This window comes from Lepidochelys kempii, chromosome 13 (genome assembly GCF_965140265.1).
Source record: "Lepidochelys kempii isolate rLepKem1 chromosome 13, rLepKem1.hap2, whole genome shotgun sequence".
NCBI classification, from domain to species: domain Eukaryota; kingdom Metazoa; phylum Chordata; order Testudines; family Cheloniidae; genus Lepidochelys; species Lepidochelys kempii.
This window is the reverse complement of record NC_133268.1, coordinates 2,523,026-2,542,271: the sequence shown is the minus strand read 5'-3', so window position 1 is coordinate 2,542,271 and position 19,246 is coordinate 2,523,026. Positions and strand designations below refer to the sequence as shown.

At 57.6% G+C, this 19,246-nt stretch overlaps 1 long non-coding RNA gene across 1 annotated transcript; it reads left to right on the top strand.

Moving 5' to 3' along the window:
* The first annotated feature begins 630 nt into the window (after positions 1-630).
* On the top strand, positions 631-16,039 carry LOC140896906 (uncharacterized). The gene is made up of 3 exons (XR_012154634.1): positions 631-856; positions 11,199-11,369; positions 12,160-16,039. It is a non-coding gene; the product is annotated as an uncharacterized lncRNA (long non-coding RNA).
* Positions 16,040-19,246: the final 3,207 nt, after the last annotated feature.

The window sequence follows — 19,246 nt, the reverse complement described above, 5'->3', positions numbered from 1 at the left end:
GAGTGCTGTGCTCACACCCTCGGGGCCACCCTGCAGTCCATGGTATCTGTGTATTCACTGTGCAGTAGCTTGTCAGCATTGTGGTGTGCTGGGTGCTCCCCAGGGAGGCAGCCTGGGCTCCCCTTTATCTGAAAGGACATGGACACCTAGACTTGAGCCTTTGGTCTTGGCCCATACTCTGAGACTGGCCTAGCTCACAGAGCCCGGTAATATTCCACCCCACGTGCTGGGATTTCTCAGCACACTTTAGAAAGGTGGGGGAGGGAATATCTTTTATTGGACCAACTTCTGGTGGTGAGAGAGACAAGCTTTGGAGTTTACACAGAGCTCTTCTTCGGGTCACGTATAAGCTCAAAAGCTTGCGTCTCTCACCAACAGACATTGATCCAATAAAAGACATTCCCTCGCCCATCTTGTCTCTCCAGTATCCTGGGACTGACCTAGCTACAGCAGCTCTGCATCCATCCATGCCATTTGTTGCTACTGAGGATGTCTCCAACTGAGCAGTCACCTGTCTCATCTCCCTGTGCCAGGAGTGAGTGGTCTGGGTTCCCTGCTGCTGTTTTCTGGGAGGTTATTCTAGTTTCTGAGGCAGGAAAGCTGTTTCAGTCATGAGGAGACAACCATTTAAAACTCATTTCCCAGTCAGCACGCTTATTGCACCGAGCTGCAGGATCCACATGCTTGTCAGAGGGCTGGCTGGAGCCCTGGCACATGGGAAGACATTCCTTTATGCATCACAAGGGATCCCACCTCTGCAATCTCCTTCTGCAGATCCTGCCCATTTCCATGATGTGTTGAAGTGATCCAGCGTTAAATCCCCTAGAGGAACGGATGTTTTCTCCTTGTTCTAAAGGTGAGTAGAAGCTTCCCAGGCTGGACCTGTAGGACCTAGAAGCCCTAACTTCTGGCAGTCCTCTGACTGCAGCTGTGTCCTTCCAATCCCAAAAGGTGAATGGAGAAACGCTTGTAGGCCCTGAGACCTGAATTCCAGGTTTTGTTTTCTCCTTCGCCGGCTGATACCATCAGAAGTGCCCAGAGCAGAGGAAGGAGTGCAGCTGCCGGCTTCGGGGGTGTCAGTAACTGCTCATCTTCCAGGACACTGGCAGCTGCTCCGCTCCTGGCAGTAAAGCTCCAAAGGGACATCCGCCACTCTGAACTCTAATGATCTGCCTGGCTGGGTGGCCACGGAGCCCTGATTAAAAAACCCCAGGCCCTGACCTGCTTTGCCCTGGGCTCCCCTGAGAAGCTTGAAGTAACCCACCCACAAGAGCTCTGGAATCAGGGCTCCTGGGTAATACAGCACCAAGCAGGGAAGTTGTGATGCTTTCAAGCAGCAGCGCGGTGGGTTAGGTCAAGCTGAGGTCTGGGTTGGGATTGTGCTGAGCCTTGAAATGGGTTAGAGGAGGGATCAGTTAGCTTAGGATGGAATAGGTCTGGTCTGGATCCTGGGGGCAGTGAGAGCAGTAATGGGGGAAGCCCATTAAGATTATAACAGGCTTCAAAAAAGAACTAGTTAAGTTCATGGAGGATAAGTCCATCAATAGCTATTAGCCAGGATGGACAGGGATGGATCGTGTCCCTAGCCTCTGTTTGCCAGAGGCTGGGAATGAGCAACAGGGGATGGATCACTTGATGATTCCCTGTTCTGTTCCTTCCCTCTGGGGTACCTGGCATTGGTCATTGTCGGGAGACAGGAGACTGGGCTGGATGGACCTTGGGTCTGACCCAGGCTGGCCGTTCTGATGTTCCTAAGCCTGCTGAAAGACCCCAAGCAGCCCTATTGCCTGAGCAGGGATGAGAGTCAGACCTGGCCTGCACTAGGGATTCCTGCTCTTGGAGACCAGGCGCTGGGATGGCTGCAGCAGTGCAACCCCCTCCTATAGACAAGAAAGGCCGGGATTTGTGCCAGTGGTGGGAATGGGCAAGCTGCTCTCATGTAAACCAGGGCTGACAGCGGCTTTGCCTGGGGGATTGCAGCAAGGCCCAAGACTGGAATGGGCGAGCCCCTGTGTGCCCGAGGCCTGTGTAGGTGGGACACTGATTGACCCATATCCTCTGTGAAGTCGCCCATCCAGCCATTAATTTCTCGCTGGTTTCAGATTCCCTTCCTCGGGGAAAAGCTCAGTCAGCCAGCACTAGCCTCTCTAGCATGGGGTCTTCTGCTGCCCAGGGGCAAAAGAAAGGAGCACGAGAGGGTTTTCCGATGGACACCCCACTCCGAGTGGAGACAGAGAAGCCTCATTGTACAGGGCTAGCTAAGAGCAAGAGCCAGCGCGCTGGATCGATGGCACGCACAGCATCTCCCCTGCTGGCGTAGAGACTGCCCTTCAGTGCAGGAGCTCTTGGAGTATCCCCACGTCTCTCCCCATGCCCAGTGCCAGAATAAATAGAAGCGTTTGCTGGCTTGGCAGCTCCTTCACAAAAGCCGTATTGAACTATTATTCCCTCCATCGGCTGCGAGCACTAAAAGTGGCGCCTCGCATTCTGCCATCTAATGACCCTTCGCCGTCTCCTACAGATGTTTTCTATGACTTACAGCTACTTTTCCAACAGCCTTGTCCGCAAAAACAAGAGAGGCCACTTTAATTCCAATTAAATACCTCCAGCTAAGCAAACAGTGTGCAGCAGGGAATGGGCAGAGCCCAGCCTGCGAGCCCAGCCCACAGAGTCACTGAGTCTAGACTCCAGATGTGATTTCACCAGCCTCCAGTGTCCCATGGAAAAATGACACTCAGCGAGCATAGGAGCAGTCATAAACAGCCCAGGAGATGGGAGAGAAGCGTTGACTGTCAGGCACGGATCGCACAGCCTGTGGAGGCAGCTGGGAGGATGAACCCTGGCACTAATGCCCTGGCAGGCCAACCCTACTGCACCCAGATGCCCAGGCTGCAGACTCACTGGCAGCACCAGGATGGGAGCCAGTAGAGGCCTCCCAAGTGTGAGGGTGAAGCCTGGCCCTCGTGTGTTTCTGGGGTGTGGCTCCTACTGTGTGAGGTTCAGTGGTGAAAGGCTGGCACTTGTGCACTAGGGTATGTAACCTATGGTACTCAGGAGCCAGGAGTGTGAATCCTGGTGCCAAGTCAGTCAGTGTTTGGATCCTCCTGCATTTTTGTACTGCCTGCTGCCCTGCCAAAACATGGCCTGATTTCTGCCTCCAGCAGCCTAGTGGGGCCCAAACGTCAGACAGGGCGTATGTGGTTCTGGATTTTGTCATGTCTCACCCCTCTGTGTGTTGCATTAAATGCCAGAGTGCCTCCAGGCATGCTGCTAAATACTGGCTCCTCTGGGGTGCCGGAGCTAGATCCCAACATGCCTTATGGCGCTGGGTGGAACCCTGCTTCCCCAGGCCCAACTGGAGCCCTCTGAATAGGCTTTTTGATCGGATCCCCACTCCCGTCTTGTCCCCAGGACACAGAGGTGAACTTCTTTCAGTGTTTCCACATTGCTGGTCCCAACCAGCGCTAGGAAGTGCGGAAACAACTAAACGTGGGGAGGAAAAAGAGACGAAAAAAAACCTGCCAATTCAGACTTTGCTCCTATCAGTTTTCTCATCCCTATCCCTGCCCCCACCCCAATTTCCTTTGGAGCTCACGAGGTTAACCCTCTGAATGTATCCGATGAAGTGAGCTGTAGCTCACAAAAGCTCATGCTCAAATAAATGGGTTAGTCTCTAAGGTGCCACAAGTCCCCCTTTTCTTTTTGAGGTTAACCCTAGCGCCTTTCCACTCAGCTGCTCTGGGCACGGGTTCCATCTGCACATTAATCCCTTATGGTGAACAGCCCAGAGAGGTTAAGGCTTTAATTTGGACCTTTCCCCAGTCGTTAGAAATGTTCTCTGAGTAGAAGGGTCAGGGCACTTCATTAGAAGTGGAGGTAGAAGGGAATTAGAACTCCCTCTGCATTCTCCAGTCAATCATCTGCTCTCCAGCCCGCTCTAATTCCCACATGAGCAGCTGGCACTGTGCTTGAGAGTTTGGATCAGTAACATGGAAGTGAATGTCCAAGGAAGATAGGAAGCTGGTGTCACTAAGGGGCAGAGTTAAGGTTGTTTGGGTGATTTTAACTGTGTACTTCCAGACTGTCAAATGGTGGGATTTATTTTCAATTTAACCTTCACTCTGATATTCCTGCTTTCTCCAAGTTTTCTGCCCCCTATGCTGGCAGTGTAAGTTTTCTTTTTGTTTGGCGTAAACATGTGACTAAGATGTACTTCAGCCTGAACTCCAGACAAGCCAGGGCGAGGCGTGCTCTGCAGGGCTCCAAGAACGAGGAACCAGCAGGTCTCCTGGGAGCTTAGGATCTCCATCTGCGTCGCCTCCTTTTGCTCCCCCAAGCTCCAGAAATCAATTCCCAGACCTCTGGGCTTGCTGCAGAGTGCAGGAAGTTTGCAGGAACTGTAAGTCCTGTACATTCTGCAAATGCATTGTATACAGTGAGCCTGGGCCCTAGACTTTAAATCACGATGCTGACAAATCTCGCTCTTGGCACGAGGGATGATCTGCAGGAGCAGGGAAGCTCACAGAGGAGCCTGCACCATAGCAGGGCCCAGTAGGCTGGGAAGCCTGTAAGAACATCATTCCACCAGGCACTTGCAGAAGTCCTGGATTCCAGGGTTCTCTGTTCCTTGAGCCCCGAGCCTTTCCCCTCTCTCCACCTCCGGGATCAAAGCCGCTCTGTCCTTGGGGGTGGGGGGCCAGGGGGAGATGCTACCACATGTTGCTTCTGTGTGTGTAAAATCCCACAACCTTCTCCGGCTGGTGGGGTGTCTGGGGCGTGAAGACGGACACCTGCACAGCTGTGCCTGAAGGCTCCTTTACTTGCCCACTGCCCTGCTTCTGCTGCTGCCTGTTTCCCTTGCAGGGGGGCTGCGGACAGGTCTCCTGCATGGGGCATTGGCTTGACAGTTCTGGCCTGGGCACCAGTTTCAGTCGTGGTGGAGCCCCCTGGGGTGGAGGGAGAGGTCTCAGTTTGCCAGGGCCAGGCTGGCAGAGGGATTCCAAGGGGGGCCGGATGGCTTGAGTTGAATTTGTTCAGCTGGGAGCCAGCACAGAAAGTTGGGCACTGAGCGGCCATGCACGGCCGAGCTGTTCCAGGCTGCGGGGCTCTGCCAGCCCGGGATGCAGGGGAAGAGCGAGGCACTGTAATCAAGTGGCTCCAGCATAGGGCGTGGGAGTCAGTGGAGACTCTTTCTAGTGTGAATGAATGTGGACACGGTGTCTCCCACCAGACCCCTCATTACAGCAGGTAACACAGGCAGGTTTGTACTGATCCCGTGCTCTGGCCTGTTGGAGGCTGGGAGCACTGAGGTGGAGCCTTTCCCTGTTCTTGGGGATGCTGTCGCACTGTTACCTCCCTTGTCCTCGTTTTCCTGTCCCTTTCCTGGATGCTGTCTGCACACAGAGCCGGAACAAAGCCAGCCTTATGTTCCCTGCTCAGCAGATACCCACGCCAGCTCCTTGGAGCGAGGCCTGCGTGCTAGCCAACCTCCCCCCCCACTCCGGGCAGCTAGCCTGACGAGTGAGTTCGAGGTGTCTTGGCCCTGGAATTAGGAGCGGAAGGATTGGCCGGGGGGACTTGCCTTCGCCCTTGGAGCAGAGCGAGGCCCTGGCCTGGAACAGATAAGAGATGGGGATGCAGACCGGGGGAGGGGCAGGGCATTTAAGAAGGAAGCAGAAAGGTCGCGGGAAGATCCCCGTGCTCTTGCTGCGTGTGCCAGCATGAGCTGCAGCCCGAGGCGCTGTGTGCGCGCTTCTCTCTGCCTGCCCCTGGTGTGCTCACCAGCAAAACAGCTCTGCACCTGGGCTTGTTAGTTGTTACAATAACACAGCTTCCCAGGCTGGGTCGCTCTTCCCCCCAAGCCGGCTCCACTCTGTCTGGGCAGCTGCTGAGACCACCTTCCTTCTCTCCGTGGGGTCCCTCCAGATGGGAAAGCCGTCTTCCAGCGGAGGAAATGTGCGCCACTCCTGCAGGAAATCTCCGTTTGTCTTTCAGAATCTGCAGGAATGTTTCCAGGGCCGTGTTTGGAGCAGGGCATGGTGGACAGGAATACATGGCCCCTTAGTCCATCTCCTGCACCGGGGCTGCACGCATCCCACCCCCAGCTCCCTCCACCCTCATGCTCTGCAAGGAGCCTTTCAAGGCATGGTCAGTAACTCTCTGCAATTCCTCTGGGCTGGACTGGAACCGTGAGTTGGTCCACGTAGGGGACGCTGGCCCAGGGGGCCGTACCACAATGTAATTCTGCGGGTGCCAGCCCTGCTCCCTCTAATGAAAACTCCCTGCACCAGTGCAAAGTGGGCCTTGCATTGGTGTGAATTACCCCCCCACACCCACACCTTACAGCAACCGCGGGCATCTGCGCCGGTGTGGCTACAGTGGTGCAAAAATCTCCGTGTACATAGGACCTAATGAGGCTTTTTCAGCTCAGCTCCTTTGCCCTCGCTCTGGCCTCTCTGTGGCTTGGACTCCCCAGAGCCAGACCCCCGCAGAACTCTCACCCAGGGTGGGCTCGGGACCAGAACGTGAGTTTCACAGCAGGTCCCATCTCTCCAATGGACTAAACCAACGGCACGACCCCAAGCAGCCCTGGGGACTGGAGAGGGGGAAGGACCCTGAGCTCAAAGCTGCCACGTTGCCCAGTGTCTGCAGCTGGGATGTTTTGCCCGGGTGGTTGTGTTGCAGCCCTGCTCAGGGTCCCGGCGGGAACTCACGCGCTCCCGCCTGCCTATGCTCCTTGGAGTTATAACTTTGGACTTAAATTACGTGGTTGAGCTGGGAGCAGCCAGCGTCCTTAGACCCTGTGAGAAGCAGGGCCCTGCATTAGAGCTGGTAGCTCCTGCCCCCACTTTGCATGACTGTAGTGCCTACCATCCAAGCCTCTCCAAGTGCTTTACCCATATTAACGGAAGGTCCCCCAGTCCTGCCTCTCAGCAGAGTGTTAACACCTGCCTGGTTCCCACGAGCACCACAGAGCATGGGCAGCTGAAGGGACCTGGCCAGGGTTTCACAGGGAGCCAGTAACTGGAGCAGGAACAGAACCCAGGGATCCTGATTCCCAGGCCCTGCTGTAGCTATTAGACAGCACATCCTCTGGTTTCCTCTCCAGGGCAGCTGCATCTCTAGAGGAACCACCTTCCGCATCCTGTCACTGGATCAATCGGGGCTGTTGCCTCAGGCCCATCAAGTTATAAGATTGTGACAAATCAGATGGGGGGCGGGTGTGTGACCTAGTGCTTGGAGCCTGCAGGGTTGTGAGAATTGGTCTTTGAGAAGGGCTGTTTCACAACCCCCCAGCACCAGCTGGCCTGAGTACCTCAGAGAGGTACTTTGGAGGGTGTTCTGCTGTCACCTAGCATTGGCCCAGTGCAGGCCTGTACCACGCTGGGCATAAGCTGCCTGCTGCCCCCGGCCCGCGTCTGCACTAGCATCCCCGCTGCTGGTACCCCAAGTGGGAATGCAATGGGAGGAGAACTTCCATGGGAAGGCGAGAACAGACCCGGCGTTTGTCTCCTGGGGAGGGCGGCTGGGCTGGCTCAGGAGCAGACGTGCTGGTGGCAGTGATCTGGGGGGAAAGTGAGTGACCTCCATGTCTGCTTGCGGGGGTGGGAGGGGATTCCAGGGCTGTTCATTACAAACCAGTTTCCATCCATTAGTTATCTGGTGGGAGCACCAAGGAGCCCCTGCTATGGCCCAGGACCCCATGTGCTAGGTGCTGTACAAACACAGAACAGCCAGTCCTGCCCCACAGAGCTGGCAGCCTGGGATTGCTCCGGTCTGACACATCCGCACCAACATGACCCCGAAGCCCCAGTTGGCCCTGACGATCTCTGTGACACGAAGAGCCTCCCTCTAGTAAACAGCTGCTGCGGGGGTTGCCGCGGTCCGAGCCCAGAGTTAATAACACCAGGGCCCGTCTCTCTTCTCCAGCTGTCCCTCATCCCATTGGCTCCGGAGCTTCCCCTGGGGTTGCTGATTCCCAGCCAAGCTGGGGTGCTTGACTGCAGCAGGGGACTGGTGCTGGGGCCCGCCCTGCTCGCGCCGCTTTGGGGAGTGATGGATGGCGGCTACCCGCGCCCTGGTGCAGCTCCCGATTTCAGCGGAGAAAGGAAACAGGCGCGAACAGCCACAGCCTGACTTGACTGCCTGCATGAGGAGGGGCAGGAAGCTGGGATAAATCCCAGGAAGGGGCGCTTGGCTCCAGCTGGTCTGGGCTGAAGCGGATGGAGCCAGGGGAGGGGAAGAGACCAGGAGGGGGAGGGAATAGAGAGTTTCTCAGGCAGCTCCCAGGCCTTGTCCTTGCTACAGCTGTGCAGTTAGTGAGCTAATGGGCAAAGGGAGCCAGTGCTGGGTCACATCTGCCTTGGCGCCTCTTGTTTCACCCTCTGTGATGGGGCTACATTTTCTCCCACCTGGCAGCAGAGGTGGCCTCAGAACCTTAGAAGCCCCTGGGAAGCCCCCTTCTCCGGGGAGCACCTGACAGGCTGGCAAGCAGGCTGTGTGACGCACCCACCACCCAGCTCCCACCTCCAGCTGCTCTTGGCAGGTGTGTGAGCAAAGGCTGCTGGGAAACCGGCCTGCCAGGAGCATGGAGCGGAGCCAGGAGTCCTGGTGCAAGAGTTCGGGGAGGGGGGGTCAGTACTGAAGGGTGTGCATGAGTCAGGGTGTAATGGAGCAATTCCATCTGATCATACAATACTGACCCCGTCTTTCATGATTACGGGCCCAATCCTGCTCCCCTTGAAGACTCTCGGACAGCAGGATCAGGCCCTAGCTGTTTTGTTCAGATGCTGCCCCGGCCTGTGTCTGTCCCCACGGATTGTCACTGTCCTCTAGCACAGCCACCTGCCAGTCGTACACGCCGGGCAGTTGAAGCCATTGCACTGGAGGGCAGATTTCGGACGCCGAGCCAGTGCTCCAGTTCGGTTCATTACTGACATTATGTCCCGAAGCAGTTGGTTGCCTCCTAACTCCAGTGCAGAGGAGCCAGCGGCAGGGACACGGACCCTGATAAATAGCCTACATCCCAGCCCATTGGCTCCTGTCCAGGACACACACTGATGCTAAAGTTTGGTGCCTTTTAATGCTTTGGGTAGATTTGTTCCATTGTATTCAGTCGATGTTCATGAAGCCTCTAGCCCTACTTGTTCTTTGCTGTCGTAGGTAGTCAGCTATTTTGTCAGTCCTTCATGTAATATTGTGATAGTCAGGGCTAGAGTTTTGTGCATTTTCGGGTGTGTCTCAGAGAAGGTGAGAGCTGAGGGACTGGGCTTGAATTGGGCAGATATTTTCAGGTGATGGATAAAACCTTTGTCTGTTGGTGCTGCTTTTAATTGTCTGTGGTGACGTTATCTGCATTGGTGGAACACTGGCTGCGAGGGGGAGGTCTCAGCTTGGAAATACCTTGAGTTCCTGAGACCACAGTTTGAATCCATGGCCGAGCAGATAATGCAAGTCCTGTGTGATTTGCACAGTGGGTGTCTTTGGGACAACACTTACAAAAAAGGTCCTGCCCGCTCGCTTGGGTGTTAAATCTCCAGTGACCTGTCCCAGGAAACCAGGGTTTTGTCTTTGTCTCTTGCTGCCCACCCCCGCCCCCTCTTCTGTGCACTGTGCTGTGATACCCCAGTCAGCTGCATCCTCCACCCCAGAGGTGTGTGCATGCTAGCAGGGCTGTGTATACAGAACAGGGGAAGAGTGTGTTGGTGAAAACTGTATAGCGATGTAAACCATCATTAGCGTTGCTTTGTAGACGGGGCCATGGCCTGGGACTTCTCTGCAGGGGGTTTTAGGAGTACAAAGTTTTGTTCTTTTTGTGTAGGTGTCTGCCGTGAATATCGCTGTGTCACCGCATCTGTATGTCTGTACGTGTGTGTGGGTGTGTGTCACCGTGTCTGGCAACGTGTCAGTATCCACAGGTGTGTGTGTGTGTGGGTGTCTCACCGCACATCAGTACACACAACAGCGTGTCTTGCCATGAGTCGGGGTGTGCACGTGCGTGTGTGGAGGAATATGTCATGCCTGGGATTTTTTAATGGTTAGCGTAACTCTCCCCCAAACCAATGCCATGTGGCCTTCCGACTTCGCCCACCCCCAGCTCAGTGATTCACGGCTCCTCCAGATGAACCGCACAGAGCGTCAGATGGAAGCAGCACGAAGCCCTGGACACAGACACGCTCTGTGCATTCGCTCAGCACAGAGGCCCTGAGCCAAACAGGGTTTTGGCTGAGCCTGAGCCCATCTGCCCACACGCTCACCAAACCTGCCCATGCGGGCCCTGCTCTCCTCTGTGCCAGGGTAAATCAGGAGTAGCCCCCCATGCAGGGGAAGGAGGAGCAAGGAACAGCATTTCCCTCTGCTGGGCTCCCCCTCCCCCGTATCCCAGCCCTAATCTCCTCAAGAGAAAGGAGCGGTGGAGGCTCTGGCCTCTCCTGGAGCTCACAAAGGCAGGGCTGCTTCCCCAGCCCTTTCCCAGCTTTGTCATGCTAAGAGAGCCAGTGGAGAGAGACAAACGTGGCCATCTGCATGTGAAGGAGCTGCACATCTGAGCAAAATAAAGTGCCATCTGGAGCAAAGCTGGTTACCGGGCACCTCCTCCCCTCCCACCTTCTCCCAGCCCTGGCTGAGCAAGGGGCATGAAGGGCAGGGGGTCAGGGCAGGCGAGGAAAAGAGCAACAACAAGGACTGGAGGAAATTGGACTCTGCCTGTTGTGGGCCAACCGCGGGAGGAGTTACACCAGGGTGACTCTGGGCCCAAGCCCCAGCTAAATGCCCACCAGAGCCTGTGCCCTACGCGAGGTGCTGGAAAGGCCCTGTTGGCTGTGAACGATCCCTGGGCTGCCTGGCCGGGGTGGGCCTGTGCAGAGTGCCAGGAGAAGGGAGATCCTGTCAGCACCGCCCACACCCTCCCTACCCTTCTAGCCCCCAGGTCACTGCCCCCCTTCGCTGTTGGCAGCGATGGATGGGAATTGTTTGTTCCTGGTGTAAGGGACGGCAGCGGCCAGTATAAACATGAGCAGTGCTTGGCCCTCTCCCTGCCAGGAGTACACCCTGGCTGCACGGACAGCTCCGTGACCACGTGCCCTGACCACAGGCCACCCTCTTCGCATGCCTCCCCCGGGCCAGGCAGCAGGAATCGCCCAGGAAGGCAGTGAGCCTCCAGGGCCCAGGGATTCACTCTGATTGCTTTGATCTTGCAGTAACTCCGTCCCAGCTCTGAGTCCACCGATCCAGCACCCGGAATCCAGGCCACTGCTCTGATGGGCGTGAAGCCACTGGCGGAAGCAATTTCACTGCAGAGCCCCAGAGGCCCTCGACCGCCTGGCTGCTGTTTGCACAGAACAGTCAGCAGAAATTTGCCTCCACATCCAGTAAGTGTGCCCCGTCTGCAGGATTGCCGTGCCTGGGCAGTTAATCCGCACGGACTGCAGGGAGCCAGCTCGGAGTGCAGTGGCGGAGTTGTACAGGCCGAGCTCCCAGTGTAGACAGTGGGAGAGCTGCTCCTGTCGACACCGCTACGGCTTCTGGGGGAGGTGGATTAACCATGCCGGCGGGAGAAGCTGTCCTGTTGCACCGGCACAGCGCTGTTAGTGTAGACAAGCCCTAGCCGTGGGGTGAGCGCTGGTGGGCTCCGGGATTTTCCAGTGCCTGCGGAGAATGGGGGCTGAGGAATAATCGGGAGTGACCGTGCAGATTCCACTCTGTCTGCAATAAATGCAAGTGGATCGGGGTAAATCCGTTGGGGCAGCGGCACTGTGTGCGTGGCCCTGGGGTTCTGTGTTGGCTGCAGTCATGGCACCAGGCCTTTGCAGGTCGGAGTCCAGTAGGAACAAATGTTTGTGTGGACTGTTCCCACCTGGCGCCCCAGCGAAGGCTGCCATGCTCCCCCCCACACACACCCCGTGATATAAAGGGTCTAAAGTGCCTGCCCACAGAAGCAGTAACATAAGTGAGGGACCACAAGCTGCCAGAATGGGGCTCCAGATTTCCATCGTGGCAAAGCCAAGGGGATTCTCAGCCAGGGATTTGATTTGGCCCATTGTAGAGACAGGGGCCCAGCAGCAGAATTTGGATCTAGATCCTGGAGCAGATTCTGAGCTCCCAGAACCAAGGGGGTAGGATGTGCTGGGTTTTAACCTGAGCGAGTCTCTCATTTCAAAGGCAGCCACGTGCAAGTACATTAATGCTTTAACTGCGGTGCCACGTGTGACAGCCCGGGTCATCTCCCCTGTGCTGATGTGGAGAGGAGGAGCTGGCTGGGGATGGACCGAACTCCAGGAACAGCCCTGCCTTGTGTGGTCTCATCAGAAACCTTGTTTTGAAGAGCGCAAGTGAATAGCCTATAGTCTGCAGCGCCTTTGATATCCACGGCTGCTGGGCAACCTTTGCTCTGCTCAAAGAAGCTGTGATCTGCCAGCAATCCTCAGCTTAGCTCTGAGCGAGTGCCATATGGACAGGGATGGTGTTACTGGCCTCCTCTCCTGTTTCCCAGAATTCACATGGTAATGAAGCTATTCGTCTTGCACTCTGACACAGTCCGAGGCTGTCCAAGATGCTGTGCAGGGACCCTGCCGTCCTGGAGCCTTTCACGCCGCAGCCGGAGCACATTGTCAATGGCCTTCAAACCACCTGTTTGATTTTCCCACCGCAAGGCATAATGGAGAGAAAAGCAGTTCATGAAACCTCCTCTTCCTCCGTACCACCTTGGATTCTTTCACTCCCTGGCCTCTGGGCTTCCCGGCTGTCTGTTGCAAATGCCCTTTGGCTCGTCCGTTCAGCGGCTCTCTGGAGCTCCCCTTTCCTCCCTCTCTGATTCCTTCCCTCCCCTGACGCCGAGAGGTGATGGGCTCCGGGAAGGAGGTTTATGTGCACCTGGGACTGGGGCTGTCCCTGGAAGTAGCTTCACAACACTCACCTCTCCAGCCTCCCACACACGTCCGCTGTACCCCCACCCCCACTGCTGCACTCACCTCCCTGGGGAGGGGCTGGGCTACGTCACTCTCACCGGGGAGTTCGGTGGTGCCCATACTAATTCCCCGACATGGAGGCAGGTGGCAGCTTGGGGCCTTGGGTGCGTGTTTGTTTAATGAGCTGCTTTCAGTCTCTGGGGAGACCGGGCAGCAGGAACTGCCCTGCCTGCCTGGGGGAGCGCATGGGGTGTGGCCTGGCTGGAGAAGATGCACGGGGAACTCTGGGCCCCAGCCCAGCCAAGGAGTGGGGGGCTGGTGACAGAGCAGATCCCTGGGAATGTGGCTCTGGTGAGGGGCTGCAGCCCCTGGCCCGGGTGCTGGGACCCTCCAACCATAGAGCAGCTGCAGCCAGGGAAGCCACGTTTCCAGTGGCCTGTCAACAGGACTCTGCCCTGTGGCCCCCCCCTTGAGCCCTTAACCTCTCTCCTGGGCTACCAGCAAAGGGAACCAGCCGGGGGGGCTTGTGCCGCAGCCCCTAGGACCCAGAGCTGAGCCCAGCCAGCTCATGTCACAGATCCCACTGAGCCAGCAGGTTTTCATCCCATGTGAAAAACGAAGCAGGGTCACTCGCTGCACAGACCCCCAAAGGCACCTTACAGCAGCACTGGGTAACCCCCAGCCAACATGGGGGAAGTCAAGCTCCTGATTAGTTCCTTTGTGTGTCGAGTGGGTGGCCTGGAAAAGGTTGAGGTTGTCAGGGCAGCGCCGTATCTGGGACACGGGGCCAGGCCCCTGGGTGGCACAGCAAAGGCTGCTCTTTCATTTTTTTCCATTAGATGTTCACCCTTTCCAAGTTTAGAACAATCATGACCTCTGGGCTGGCCACTTCCCTGCAGTTCATGGTTGGTCAGGTCACAGGCTGCCCTGCTTTCCCCCAGGCCCTTGGCTCGTTCAGAGTTTGGGTGGAGAGCTGCACAATGCAGAAGGCCCATGCAGTTGCAAGTTTCATGCACGATCACGGGACTGCGTGCACCGGTTACGTGCCCAGGTAGGCTGGGAATTTGGCCCTAGGATTGGAAGTGCCCTCCCATCCAGCCAGCACTGCAGTCCAAGTCTTCTGCTCTTCCCTTCCCTCCCACAGCTCTGTGCCTAGAGACAGTGGCTCATGTGTCAAATCAAGGCATGGTCAGGGTGAGGGGGGGTAGTTCTAGGTGTTTTTCCCTGGGGTATCCATGCATGGGTTCCTTATGTGGCATCTAGGCAGCCCCCCTGCCCCACCATTCACTCTGTGGTAGAATCTGTTGCTTGGCATCTTCTCCCAAGCTCAGATTCCCCCCCCCCCCCCCGCGACATGTCCATGCCAGGGGAAATGCAGCTGGATTCCCACTGGCAATCCCCTTCCAGTTACCACGATGAGCTAGCACTGTGGGAGCCGGATGGATCGTCACGTCATGCCACTGACTTCAGTGGGCTCCCACCAGTGACGAGGTTGGCCCTCCACTGTGCGAGCATTTGTGAATGGAACCCCACGGTGACCCCAGGAGGTAAGCCAGTTTTATTATCCCTTTGTAACAGATGGGGAAACCGAGGCACAGGGTGGTGCAGTGATTTGCCCCAAGGCCATCAAGCGAATGTGCATCAGAGCTGCGTTGTTCCTGGTTCCCCGTCTGGGGCTCGCTTCTCCTGCTTGTGTCTCTCAGGTCTATGGAGCACTGGGTGGAGGGGTGTGAGCTGGCCAGGAGGATTTCAGCCCCTCGTGTGCTGTGACCAAACTATAGGCCCTTGGGGAGCTCGTGAGCATCAGCCAAGTGGGCTTCTGGGGGCAGTACAGGGAGGTGAGCTGGGTTTGGGCCAGGCCAATTATTCCTAGTAGGGAACTGGCTACGACTTAACCCTTTGGCCCTAGAGTCCTGAGCTTTGACATAAGGCTAATATGTGCCATGAGCCTGGCTACAGAACTAAGCAGGGCTGGAGGGACAGTGTGCGGAGTCAGGCCCTTTGGCATTGTTCCTCCGTCCTGGCTGCACGGCCCGCCCTGCTCCCCGAGCCGCGCTCAGGCAGTGAAAGGCATTCCTGCACACAATGCCCTGCTCCTCAATAGCCCCTCACTTGCCATTGGTGGTGGGCTGCTGGGGCTGCTGCTGGCAGATGGGGGCTAATTAGCTGCTTTGAGGGCCTGTGTGGGAACAGGGCACCCACAAGGCGTGCATCTGGGCCGTGTGAATGGAGGGGCCGCCCTGCCGGCAGTACCCGCCCTGGGAATCCGGGGGTGTGAGCGAGGGAGAGAAGACAGACAGCTGAAAGGAGCCACAGCCGGGCTCGGCTGGAGGCTGCAGCAGATGGGTTTGGTGTGCTGTGCCGTGTGGGGCAGGCCTGGCCGGAGCTGCTAGGGTTCAGCAAGAGACTTTGCAGCAGGACAATAGCCAGGGTCCCTGCATCCTCCCCAGCCAGCCCAGCCCAGCCCAGGAGCTGTGCACACCCAGCCAGGAGTAGGGGGATTTCCCCAGCCCTGCTTGCAAACAGCCTGTGCAGCACTGCCTAGGGCAGGGGTGGGCAAACTTTTTGGCCCGAGGGCCACATTGGGGTTGCGAAACTGTACGGAGGGCCGGGTAGAGAAGGCTGTTCCTCCCCAAACAGCCTGGCCCCCTCCCCCTATCCGCCCTTCCTACTTCCCGCCCCCCTCAGAACCCCCAACCCATCCAACCCCCCTGCTCCTTGTCCCCTGACTGCCCCCCATGACCTCTATCCACACCCCCACCCCTTGACAGGCTCCCCAGGACCCCACCCCCATCCAACCCCCCGCTCTCTGTCCCCTGACTGCCCCCCAAGATCTCCTACTCCTTATCCAACCCCCGCTCCCCCCCCTTTACCATGCTCACAGCCCCGCTGCCCAGCCAGAGCCCGCCACACCACCTGCGCTGCCCAGCAGGAGCGAGGGCCAGAGCGCTAGGGTGTGGCTATCTGAGGCTGCGGGCAAGGAGGAACAGCATGGGAGGGGCTGGGGGCTAATCTCCCCGGCCGGGAGCTCAGGGGCCGGGTAGGACGGTCCCACGGGCTGGATGTGGCCCACGGGCTGTAATTTGCCCACCTCTGGCCTAGGGGGTATTTTCTGTTCCTTTGCTGCTTCTGCACAGTAAGAGAGACTGAGAAGGGAGGGTGGGGTGGGATATAGGGACCTAGGTAGTTTGGCCAGCTGGCTAATCCAGATTCACTAACAAGCCATCAAGACACTCCAGGGGGCTGGGCTGGACTGGGCGGCCCAGGCTTGAATGAGGGACTTGCCCAGCTCAGTGGCAGGAGCCCAGGCACCAGGTACTTCATTGCATTTGGAAGGGGCCCAAAGGGACCATGCTTGGTGCTTGGGAGATGCAGAACGCACTGCTGCAGCCAAGCTGAGAGACGGCTGGGCACAGCTGCTCCAGGACCGAGACGGTGCTGTTGTGTGGGTGGGTGGAATTGTGCCTGTTCCCTGCCACCGTTGCCCCTGAGTGTGTCCTCCATCCCAGCCCCAGGTCAGGGCTGGCCTGAGACAACAGGGCCCAACTGCAAGACTGTGAAAACTACATCCACTTTAGTCTCCACTTCCAACCAGGGGCTTCCACACACCCTGGGAGCCAGGGGGTGAGTTAAAGCTAAATGGGAGCCTGTCTCTGCCAACCATCCTCCCCCATGGACCCTGCCCCCTCCCCACACTCTGCCCTGCTCAGATGTATTTCTGCTTTTCTCCCCATCTGAGTCCTTGACCTGCCGCCCAAGTGAGGCAGCCCACCCTGGCGGGCACCTGGCAGGCAGCAATCGGCCGGGCAGTGCCCTGCTGCTGTGACCCACAGCTCCTGCCCCCTGCCCTGCCCCACCTCTACAGCAGGTGCCTGGGACCGGCCTTGCAGGGAATCCAGGCTGGAGGCAGCCCTTCTGCAGGGCTGGGTAAACCCGGCTGCAAAGGAAACGCCTGCACACTTTCTCCCCCCCCACCCCCAGCTCTCAGACACGCTGCTGGTTTTCCCACAGGCCCTGTGGAGTGGGGAGGGCGCAACACCACACACACACACCCCCGGCCTGCTCTGCTGCCCTTCACTTGCACACCTGCTCCGGGCCGGCCGATCCCTATCAGCCAGTGGGCCGGAGATGAGAGGAGGCCGCGGCACGCACAGCTGTCACGGGCTGTAGGCTGTGCTAGGAAGCCATCGGGGAGGCAGCCCGGGGGAGAGGAGCCAGGGCACCTTTCAGTTGTGAGAGCAGCCAGATTAATCCCAAACCTCCTGTGTCCAGATGTCCCTGCACGGGGCGGCCGGGAGAAGAAAGGGGAGATGGATTTAGTGCGCTCAGTAATTAGCCCTTAAGTACCTTTTTGTCCCTTCCCAAACTGAGCTCTGCAGAGTTGAGTCATTTTAAACCAGATCATTTTCTGGCTCAGTGAGCAGAGCCTTTCTGGAGGGAAGCGGCGGGCTGGGCCAGGCTGCTCGCATCCCGTCAGCGCCTCTCACCAGCAAACCCTGTGTGTATGGACCAGGGGGCTTGGTGCTCACAGCGGTGTGTGCAGGAAATGGGCCGGGCAGGATGAGAGAGCCATGCCAAGGAATGGCTGTCTCTGGTGTGAGGCACGGGGACGTGTGCAAAGCCATGCGAGTGAAATACAAGGGGGTGCAAAGGTGGGTGTGTGGTTCTGAGGCACAGTGACGTGTGCGTGGGAGGTGGTGCAGAGGTACGCACATCCTGAGCTGTGTCTGGGGGGGCCAGGTACATGGTGGGCTGGGGAGGTGGGCACCCCCTGATTACAGCCCATATGGACACCAGAGCCCCAGCGAGTGCCCAGCTGTGCTCCGGGGCACCTGCTCACGGAGGGCTGGGGGAAGCACTCCGGGCTGCTGGGGCCATTGCTCAGACCGTTATTGTGTTCGATGGGACCTGCCATCGGAACTGCTGCAAGGAGAGGGTGGCCGGCCGCTCCCTCAGGGGAGGCTCCCACCCGCCCTGGGGGTTGGCACACGGCGGGGTGTATCACGGTGGGGGTGCACTCCAGCTGAGCAGTCACTCATCTCACAAGACAATTGAATTTGGTACCCCAACAGCCGTGGAAGCAGCCACAGCCCCCGTCAACACGCGGCACTCGCCGGCCGGATCGACCCCGGGGGCTGCATTGCGGGAGGGTTGGCAGCTGGAGTCGCTGTCAGGCCTGGGGCAAGGAAGGCAGATTCCTGCTGGATGACTTGTGGGAGTGAGCGTCCCACACACGCCAGAGTGTTTTCTAATCCCCAGCCACCCGACCCGAGGATGGGGGTTAGTGAAGGAATGGCAGGGCTGGGGGCCACCCCAGGGTGACTGCCACTGACCCACTCAGGCAGTGCGATCGCACCCCCTGCCGCAGCTGGAAGGAGCCCCATGCTGACCACTGCCAAGGCAAGGAGCCATTTCCTAGCCCCAGAGTTTGGGTGTGAAGGCGCCTTCCCGCGATAACACCTTTAACTTTCACATCCTGTTGTCTTGGCAGCCTGTCCAGTCCAGGTCACCACTTAGCCAGCGGAGGGCAGCGGGAGAACAATGGGAGATCAGTGCTGGATTGTGGGCGAGAGCTGGGCTGGAGCCGCTCTGTCTGGGGCTCCCTATTCTAACCTCTTCAGGCTTTGTTCCCCTGCAGAGGCTATCAATACTTCCTGCTGGAGCCAACAATACCGCTGCACAGCTGGGCTCTGGTTCATCTGGTTTACAGGCCACACATTCAAGGGGGAATTGGAGCAGGAGGGGGAGAGGCCGAAATATTATATTCACACTCGTGTGTGTGTGTGTGCACAATGGGGGACGGAGGCTGCAGATTGGAGTGACTTTTTCTTTACGCCCCACCCTCCACCCCCAGTTTTCATTGAGTCTCTTTTTGGCAGGATGGGGCACAGATCCTTATCTAAGCCGCTTTTGAAAAGAGTGAAAGAGGGAGACTCGTGAAAGAGCCAGGAGCTTTTTGCAGGAGCCCTGGATGGATTGTACGAGCTCAGTGGGTTCAAGCTGCCTGGGAAATGGAAAACCTCGCTCGGGGCTGGGGAGTTGAGAATACTGATCCTACTCTGCGTTTCTGGAGCCCCTTCCCAGGGGGCAGGGAGACGCTGACTGCCCTGTACAGACATTACTGATCAGTGCACCTCGTGGTGGGTAAATATATCAATAGCCCCATTTTGCAATTGGGGAAAGTGAGGCACAACACGGTTAAATGACCTGTCTAAGGTCACGCAGCAAGTCCGTAGCAAACCTAAGAGTTCCGATGCCCACTCCTGGACCATACCTACTCCACCACCCCGCCTGGGGCTTGTCCGCATGCATTGTTGCTCCGGTTTAACTAAAGGTGAGAT